Here is a 10,094-nt window from a genome sequence, read left to right on the forward strand (position 1 = left end):
ATAAAACAAAGGCAAAACTCAAAAGGGTAAAAAGCTCGCGAGGAACCGTAGCAGCGCATAGAAGCGAAAAAACCACACCAAACCAGCTTCATTAAGCCAAAACACCACAACTCAGAACAGCACTCTCTTCTCTGTCTTTGCCACCATGAAGAATCAGGGGAAAGCGCGAACGCAGTCCCCCACTACCACAAATTATGCAGTCGAGTTTCCCACATTTGGGGAAATCGCAGGGGTCAGCACATCCCGAGTGCAATGGATAAGCCTCGCCCTGGGAAAACCACCTTCCTGATCATGGTGTCTCCCCTGCCAGGTAAGTATGACTTCCGCCTCCTCCGCCCCACTACACCCTCTCACGCATGACACTCTCTACACACGGTCACTTCCGTCCACACACCCCCGAGCCTCCCTAGGACTTCCACACACGCAACACACGCACTTGCAACCAACAGTCCTGAAACGGCTCCCACAGCACGCGAGGTCATACGCTATTTAAGCCGTAGTTACCGAAACAGCAGCCCCTGCGCTCCCGTATTTACATAGCACACGCCCTATCCGTGACGTCACGGGAACGCGCCTTCCCTCCAGCCCATGCCTCGCCCTTGCCCCCTCCTCAATATAGCCAGCCAACCCTCAGGAGGGTGAAATTGGCTTGTCCCTCTTTTCCTCCAAGTGCCCACCTGCTGGGGCAGAGGGTGTGAGTTCTGAACCTCCGGCCGGCGGGGAACCTGTCTGGCAGGCTGCTGGCGCCTGTGTACCTTTCTTTAAATAAATAAGGCCTTTTGCAGCGCCTGAGTGGCTCAGTCCCCTTAGGGTCTGATTCTTGGTTTGGGTTCTCTCGCTTCGTCTCTCTCTGCCCCTCCCCTACTCACAAGCGCACATGTGTGCGCGCTCGCGCTCGCGCTCTCTCAATCTCTCTCTCTCTCTCTCTCTCTCTCTCTCTAAGTAAATAAACATTTTAAAAAATTACCTTTCAATGTGTAGGGCGCAACATTTAGGACTACAAAGGAAAGGGTTCCTTTCAAGTTCGGTGAGTTACCTCTGCGATGCATTTCAAAAAATTTTTGAAGCTATCCGGTATCGAAAGAAACTGAATTTATGAAACTAGACACAACAGCCAGGTGACTGCAAACCAACCCTTCTGTTTTTACCCCTATTGGTGTTCCAGGCTGGAAACCCAGCTTCAAGGCTATGTGAACATTAAAAGTAGATTCTATTCTGTTGCTCAAATCACAAAACATTTACTGAAAAGTTCTCCTCTGGAAACGGTAAGGCAAGGGCTCTGTGGCCACTGAGGCCACTGAAGGACATGGCAACAGGGATTAGGTGACAGTGTCGCAACTGAATGTGAATCAAGTTTGATCCAGACCCCATTCCCTGAATCCTGGCAGCCAGACGCACTGTCCAGGTGCGAGTGAAGAAATACTTTCCGGAGAATCTGACCAGCCTTGTAACAGAAACACCATGTCCGACTCCATATTGCTTCTATTTCCCTTGCTGCTGCATCTTACAGCTTAGAATTATCTGCTTGCTTAGCTCTACACTGGGCATGTGACAGCTAAGATTTGCAAAAGCTGCTTTGCACCTGAAATCTACCTCACCTGAGGAGACAAGGAAGTAGGCACAGAAAGGACTATGCTCTGTTTAAGATGTACAGGATCGACATGACCAGATTCCTGTACACAGAGATCACCTGACCAAGGACAAAAAACCTACACGGCCTCCCTCAGATGTCTGCAGATGTCAGCCACCTTTTGACTCCAGCCCCCTCCCACTTCCCCCTTTTGCCAACATAAAAGAAACTTGGGATTTCATGCCAAGAGGAGATGGTTCTTTGGGAGAATAGTCCACCATTTCCTCGGTTTGCTGGATTTCTGAATAAAGTCACTTTCTTTGTCCCCACATCTTGCCTCTCCATTTGCCTGTCACACAGGGAGCAGGAGGAGCTTGGACTCGCTAACAGCCTGAGAGGAAAGACGTGGCATCAGCCTGTAAGGGATTGCCTGGAGAGATTTGGCTTTAGGTACTGCAGTCGGGGAAACAAACTTCAATATAAAACTGAGGGCAACTCCCAAAGACGGCAAGGAGAACTGTGGATTTACAGCCGAAGGAAAGAGTGAGGGAGTCAGTGACTGGAAAATTGCTACAAGGAACTTGTTTAGATATCAAGGATGGGGGGATTCTTGCTGGAACTGGGCTTGGAAGGCTGAGGACTAGGACTAACTGAGGGCCCCAGGAGCCTGACTTAAGTTAGTCGAGGAGGGAGTCCTTGCCAACCCTACAGTGACGCTCCTGTTAAAAAGCAAAAGCCAAGCAAGAAGAGCAAAGGCTTATTTATGCAGGGCTTGCGTTTTTGCAGAGACTGAAATGAAAGGAAGGCAGAGGAGTGGGAGAACTTTACAGTAGAAAAATGGGAAGGCTTCAGGTGTGCCCTGATTGGAGGCCGTTGGCATGGGTAAGCTGTAGGCAGGTATTAACCTTAAAAATAAAAGTTACCTTCCCAGCAAAAATGGGCTTATTTGGGAACAGCAGAGAAATGCAATCCAGGACATTCATGCTATGGCAGAGCCACAGGCAAGCTGAATAAACAAAGGAGGGGAATATCACTAGATGGAGGAGAAGGAGGCAGTTGAGAGAGGCTGTTTTGAAGTAAAGTCCATTGGAGAAAAGCAAGAGTTCAGGGTGATGACTGTTTCTCATTGGCTCCCTCCGCGGGGGGGGGGGGGGGGGTGGGGGGGGGTGGGGGGTGGGGAGGGGGTGGGGGTGGTCCTCAATTTCTTGTAGGAGATGCAATATACATTCTTCTTCCTATTGGGGCCTGTCATTGATGACTCTTTCCCGTTGAGAATTCTTCTGTTGGGGTCTACAATTGGCAATTCTTCCTTTAATTCGTGTTGAGTGCTATAGCTCCCCCTTCTGGCCTCCCAACTCCATTCTAGTGAGGTTTCCCGTTATTAATTTTCACACTGACTTACTAGAATTTAGAGGTATCCTGTGAGGTCGGTGGGGGTGCATACCTGGCTTTCTCTGGTTGGTCCTAAGTTGGAAGCAGGAACAAACACGAGGGAAATTATCAATTACCAAGTCCTGGCATTGTGGATGGGTGTACTGGCATGCTCAGACTGTTCTAACAGAACACCACAGACTGCCTTAAACAACAGCCATTTATTTCTCACAGTTCTGGAGGGTGGGAAGTCCAAGATCCAGGTGCCATCAGGATAGGTTTCGAATCTGGCCAAATATGCTACCCCCAAATAGGCCACTTTGGCTTAAGGATTATTTTCAGCGAAGGGCATGCTCGAAAAACAGATGCAAGAGTGCTCTGACCTCCTTTCCTCTTCCTAAGAGCAGAAGATAAAATTGCCATGGGAAAGATGCCCTCCCTATACCAGGAGGAGAGAAAGGTTCTTGTCACCAGATTTAGGAAGTCGAGGCTGGGAGAAATCTATACAAACAGACCTTGTTAAAATAACCCTGATCTGTCTTTTGCCTCCTCGTATATTTTGGTTCCTTTTCATAATTACTACTCTTTGCCGCACCTAGTACATGACCACTTAGGTCTAAGTACTTTTTGGCTCTTTCTTCTTCCTTGAAAGCTCCCATGTGCATGGGAAGGATGTCTATGTTCTTCTCCTGCTAATCTGTTTTATGCCAACTTAATGCTGAGGCCCAGCCTGAGACCTTAAGAGGGTAGGGGAAAGAGTTTAGCCTTCCCTACAGCTTCCTTCTGAGGCCTCTTGTCATGGCTTATAGGCAGCCCCCTCTTGCCATGTGCTCACAGGACCTCTGCTAAGAAGAGGGGGAGGGGAGGGTGTTGCGGAAAACATATCTTGAGTTTTCACCGGCCCAGAGGTGTTAATCCAGGTGTAGCAGGTGGTGCTGGCCACAGCACAGACACCTCTTTGCTCCGCTAAAAAATAATCAAGAGCTATTTTATTATCAAGAACCATTTTGGGGGTGGCTGGGTGGCCCAGTGGCTCAGTCGGTTGAGCGTCCCACTTCGACTCCGGTCATGACCTTGCGGTCCGTGGGTTCGAGCCCCGCATCGAGCCCCGTGTCCAGCCCCGCGTCTGGCTCTGTGCTGACAGCTCGGAGCCTGGAGCCTGCTTCAGATTCTGGCTCTCCCCCTCTCTCTGTCCCTCCCCCACTCACGCTCTGTCTCTCTCAAAAATAAATAAACTTTTTTTTTTTTTTTTTTTTTTTTTTTTTTTAAAGAACAACTTTGGCCAGAGAGTCTAAGGATCTTTGCTGGGCCACTACTGCTTTAGCAGATTCTGCAATAACTTTAAGAATTAAGAAGTTCCTGATCATAGATAGCCTCATTTATTTTTATCCCTTGTCAGGGAGCAGGGATCTGCCAGTAAGAGTGAATCCCGACTCATGAAAGCCTCCTGGTAGGTCCTCTCTAACTCACAATGTAAACAGGGATTCGGCCAATGAGATGTCTCATTTTGCTTGTGACAAGCTAGGGGCAGAATGAGATTTTGTCCTAGACTTAAATAAAAGGTTGTTCTAAGTTCCAGAGGTTCCCCCCCGTTAGCAATGGTCTGGGGGATAAAGATGAAGGTGTTATCTTTCCAGGCCAATGCCAGAGTAAAGGAAAGGAAAGGAAAGGAGAAAGGGTTTCATGTTTAGTTCAAGTATGAAATCTTGATCTGTTGTCTTGGGTGGGAGCAGTCTACCTCAAAGTCAACTGCTTCTTTTCATCACTTTGATTTGAAAGTCTCCAGCATCTACACAGGCCCAGGTATCAGGTGGAACGTTTTTTAGCTGTGTGATGTGTACCCAAGGGTCCGTGCTTCCCAGTTTTGTGGCAGTATTTGTGGTCAGGGGCACTTGGTTAGATCCCTCCGAATGAGGCTCACGGGCTGTCTTCCTCTGATGACATTTCCAGAATACCCAGTCACCGGGCTACACAGACTGTGACCAACAGAATCTTTTAAATTGGGATCTGGGAAGTCTTCTTTAACCTACTGATGATAGATGTGCCTGAGCAGAAGACACTACAGACTTACAGCAGCTGGTAATCCTAGCACGAGGTGACAAGGGAACAACATAAGGTTACACACTGACAGAATTCTGAGAAGTCTGCAAGGTTTTCGTTAAGGTTTGTATTTTTCCAGTGATACGGAGATTGTGGGGGGTACACGGCAAGTGGAAAACACACTTTCTTTCTTCCTTTCTTTTTTAAATTTTTTAAGTTTATTTATTTATTTGGAGAGAGAGCGTGAGCAAGCATGAGTGGGGAGGGGCAGAGGGCGAGGGGGAGAGAGAATCCCAAGCAGGCTCCACACTGTCAGTGCAGAGCCCCATGCAGGGCTCGAACTCACCAACCGTGAGATCATGACCTAAGCCTAAATCAAGAGTCTAGACGCTTAATCCACTGAGCCGCCCAGGCCCCCCGGAAACACACTCTGTAACAGCTTTTTTTCTTACTGTGGGGGCATCAGCCCATCTGGAAAACGTAACATACCAGGGCGAGAATATATTGATGACCTGTACTAGGTGGCAACTGGATGAAGTCCAGCTGCAGGTGTTCAAAGGGTCCAGAGGGAGGTTTGAGGCCTTTAGAACAAAAATAGCTTTTCCAGGATTACAGACCTGACTGGTCAGACATTGCTGGTAGACTAATTTTGCAATTTTATACAAGTCTCCCCACACTATGGTAGGTGAAGGAATACAAAAACCAAAATACAGGATTTGTCAGAGAGCCCGGAAGAACAAACTGGCCGTCTTGGTTTTCCACTGGCCCCAAATGTTCTCGTACTTCACAGCCGTTGTTCACTCAACCTTACTTTTTCTGATTCAGGAGCAGATTGCCTGGCATGTGATGGGGCGTTAGGATGACAAAATCCTGGCAACGTGGGGCCATTCTTTGCGGAAGCAGAATGGGATTTCACCACCTGTGTCATCATCTTTATAGAGTCTGTGGCTATTGTCTTGCATTTTAGAAAGGCTCCATTTCCCTTGAGCGGCTCAGGTCATGTTCTCACAGATCGTGAGTTCGAGCCCCGTGTCAGCTCTGTGCTGACAGCTCAGAGCCCGGAGCCTGCTTCACATTCTGTGTCTCCCTCTCTCTCTGCCCCTCTCCCACTCACGCTCTGTCTCTTTCTCTCAAAAAGAAGTAAACGTTAAAACAACTGCTTTAAAAAAAATTTTTTTTTAACGTTTTTATTTTATTTTTGAGACAGAGAGAGACAGCATGAACAGGGGAGGGTCAGCGAGAGGGAGACACAGAATCTGAAACAGGCTCCAGGCTCTGAGCTGTCAGCACAGAGCCCGACGCGGGGCTCGAACTCACAGACCGCGAGATCGTGACCTGAGCCAAAGTCGGCCGCTTAACCGACTGAGCCACCCAGGCACCCCCAAACAACTGCTTTAAATAAAATAAGAACATAAAAAAAAATTTAGAAAGGCTTCCATCTCTGCTGTTTTTCTGCTTGGGCCCCACTTCCTCATGTTCCATATTTTGCCTCTGAATAAGCCAAAGAAGCCATGTTTCCACTTCAAGGGGGAAGCAAGAAAGTTAATCATCCTCTGAGTTTTGTCCTAGGCCCCAAATACCTGTTAACACCCGAGAAGAGCCAGAGCCCAAACATGTTCCAGGACATTAGCTTCCAACAAACCTTAGCTGATGCTGGCGTCAATAGCCCTGCCTTCGGGAATTTATGGAATAACTCCTATTGTTCGCCTGGCAGTCACCTTTGTTTGGACCCTACCTTGGATTCCTGAAGAAACATGTACTCTCCACTCTTCTCCAACATAAACCCCTAGCCCCAAGCAACAACGAGACTTTTTCTCCTTTACTGAAGTCTCAGAAGTCTTTCTGAGTCTCCCAGACACTTGGTCTGCTAGTCTCCATCTGTCACTCACCCTGTTCAATAAACTTTATTTTCACTTTCTCTGGCTCCTGTTTGATCTCGATCCTTCGTGAAACCAAGGCTAGTCCTTGGCTAGTCCTGTGGGACCCTCCCCGAGGTCTCCGGACCCAGCCTGCCTGCATCACCAGCATTCTTTAGATTTGCAAATTTATAAATATATTTTACACTTTCCAGAAGCACTTGCCTTTTTAAATTTTCCTAATGTGGCACTAACACATTTAAGTATCTTTTAGTTTCTCTGTAATAAGAAGCCAAAAGTAGATAAACCTATTATTTAGTCATTAATGTTTTGGTATTTTGTCTTATTTGGAAATGGTCTAGATATTTAATGAGTTTAACTTATCGTTTAACCCAACTTAGCAAAACTGTAAGGTTTTAGGTTACCAAAAAGAAAACTACTTAAGTAGACACAACATGAATTTATTTGGCTAAAGTTGATTTTACTCCAGTAGAGCAAAAGTTTTATATTTAATGCTGATAACTCTAAAGATGTGTCCGTTTTAATTAAACCATCAACCTTGGGGTGCCTGGGTGGCTCGGTCGGTTAAGCGTCTGACTTCAGCTCAGGTCATGAACTTGGGGTTTGTGTGTTCGAGCCTTTCCAAAATCCAGAGTCACTCTCAAAGATAGCCAAAACAAAGAGCCAACGACTTGCATGTTCCAGGCAGACAGAAAGCCTAGCCCAGTAATGCAAAATCAGACAAACAGGAAGACGATAGCTATCCGTGGGACAGAAAGGATCAATATAATGGGTTTGGATTTGAAAAGAAAGGGACAATGTGAAACTTTATTTTTCTTAGTTGGGCACTACAGATAGAGATCCAGAACTGATTCTGGTAAGAATTTTCACTCTGGGGGCACCTGGGTGGCTCAGTCGGTTAAGCGTCCGACTCTTGGTTTCAGCTCCGGTCATGATCTCATGGTTTTGTGAGTTTGAGCCCCCCACCCCCCATCAGGCTCTGCGCTGGGATTCTCTCTCTCTCTCTCTCTCTCTCTCTCTCTCTCTCTCCATCTCTGCCCCTCTCCTGCTCACACTGTCTCTGTCTCTCTCAAAATAAATAAATTAAAAAAAAAAAAAGAATTTTTGCTCTTCACTGGCTTCTGCCAGTTTTTTCAGGACCCCCTCCCTCTGCAGTATCCTCAGAATCTACCAGTTTCCCCTTGCCTATTTAAAGAATTATATAGCAGTTTACCAGAAAATCCCTCACAGTTTCATCAACTCTGGGAGGGGCCCACAGGGGCCCTCCTTTGAAGGTAGGTATAGGAGTATCTGTAAGGCCATTAACTCGGAAGGCTTTGGCTTACAGTTGTGTGGTCTTTTCCGAGTGGAAAAGCAATTGGGACAGAGGATCAGTAGAATGAGTCCTCAAAGGAGGACAGAGGGGAGCAAAAGGAGTCACATCAGTGTTACAGTCTTTTGTTTTAGGTACCTCTTACATCCTTTTTCTCCATTAGCCTTCTGCAATGAATCTTTCAATGAATTGGAAGCCTTCTGGAGGTTTTTCTTGCCAATTAACACAGTTATCCCATTCTGTTTAATTTGAGAACCTTTACTTTTAAGTGCACTTCTTAAATTGTCTTATCTACTTGGAATGTTCCCCGTCGTGGCCATTGTAATTCCAAGTTGTTTTTAGTAAAATTTCGCCATTTCGACAGATATGCACAGCTCCTGGCACCATAGTTTTTAGACATAAAGTAAGCAGGTGTGCCAGAAGGTGGCGTGCTTGACTCTTTAGAATTTAAGGATCCTATTAGCTAAGCCCTGTTCACACAAAACAAGACCAACGTAGGCACTTCAACACACCAGCAGTAACCAAAAGATATTACTGGCAAAGAGAAGGCCCTGCACACCACCAGCGATTCCCAACATGGACTAAACCAGTAGACTCCAGTAAATGGAGACTGTGGACTGGAAAAGGAGACAGGACTCCAACGTGTACTTGTGGACTGAACGAAGGGCTAAGGACTGCTGCTCTGTCGGAACCTCCCGTCAGTCTACACTACCCCACGACCCCTAGACTGGGAAACCAGTTAGATCAATAGCTCGCGCACACACACACAAAAGCGGAGCTCAAGCCAAGACAGACTTACCAGTAGTCCTCAGAAGTGGCGAGAAAGGCAGTGAGCTCACAAGGCACCATGCCTGTTTCTCATTGTCCCCGAATGCCATCAGAAGTACACTTTGGATCCCTATGCTGCACCAAATCTCTTAAAAATACCCAATTCAACCTAGTAAATTTGAAGATCTAATTGGCTTCATTAAATGATTCATGAATCAGGCAGCAGCCCATCTAGCAAGTACAGGGGAATTCCGCGGGAAGTTAAACAGGCAGAAAGGTTTTTAAAGGCGGAAAGGGCATAAAAATCAAAGAAGAAAGGAACTTATTAGGGAGAAATGCATGATTTAGGCAAGGCTGCCCTCCTAAGGGGAAGAGGGAGGAGTGTACCAGTAAAGTTCCTAGTATTGACCAGGAAATTCCATGTTGACGGTTACGATGTTAAAGGTTACATTTCTGGGAGGTTGAAACTGCAGTTAGGTTAGGTGGGAAGTCCTGTCTTACTGACTTGGGGCCTTAACCCAAGTGATGCCATTTTGGGCCCGTTTTGTTTTTGTTTTTGTTTTTGTTTTTTAATATACTATTGCCGGGTGAACTGGGGAGACCCGGGGTCCTGGGGCCTCCTCAATCCAGCCAGAACCTGAAGGAGTTGCCAAAGGTTCTTGGTCTTGCCAGGAGAAGGAATTCAAGAACAGACATGTAGCACAACAGATGAGTAACAGAAGCAAAATTACACTCCTGGAGATATGAGAGCAGCCGAACTTGAGCTCAAGACAAAGAGCGCCAGTGAGAGTGCTAGTGACAGAGGGAGAGTGACAGCGGAGGGGAGTGAGAGCCAGAGCCAGGTGAACTGCCACACCCTGGGGGTTGGGTTTCTCTCTTTCATTGGCAGTTATTGACTAGGGGGGCGGAATTTACTGTTTGGTCCAGAAGCAGGGTTTCCTTTTTTTTTTTTTTTTTTTTTTTTTCCCCCTCAATTTTCCCATCCTGGCTCCCACCATCTTGGGCCTATCTGGTTTGATCCGGCTTCTTGTGGACTGCCGCTGCCAGGACAGGCCTCTGACCTCCCTGACAGCTGGCCAGCACTTCCTCTTTGCTGACCTCCAGGTGTCCTGTTAGAACTTAACTACCTGCCTACTCTAACGATACCAAAACCAGA

General features: G+C 46.9%; 1 non-coding gene across 1 annotated transcript; it reads right to left on the reverse strand.

Moving 5' to 3' along the window:
* Window positions 1-154: 154 nt before the first annotated feature.
* On the reverse strand, window positions 155-318 carry LOC122241783. The gene has a single exon (XR_006222005.1). It is a non-coding gene; the product is annotated as a U1 spliceosomal RNA (small nuclear RNA).
* Window positions 319-10,094: the final 9,776 nt, after the last annotated feature.

This window comes from Panthera tigris, chromosome C1 (genome assembly GCF_018350195.1).
Source record: "Panthera tigris isolate Pti1 chromosome C1, P.tigris_Pti1_mat1.1, whole genome shotgun sequence".
NCBI lineage: Eukaryota > Metazoa > Chordata > Mammalia > Carnivora > Felidae > Panthera > Panthera tigris.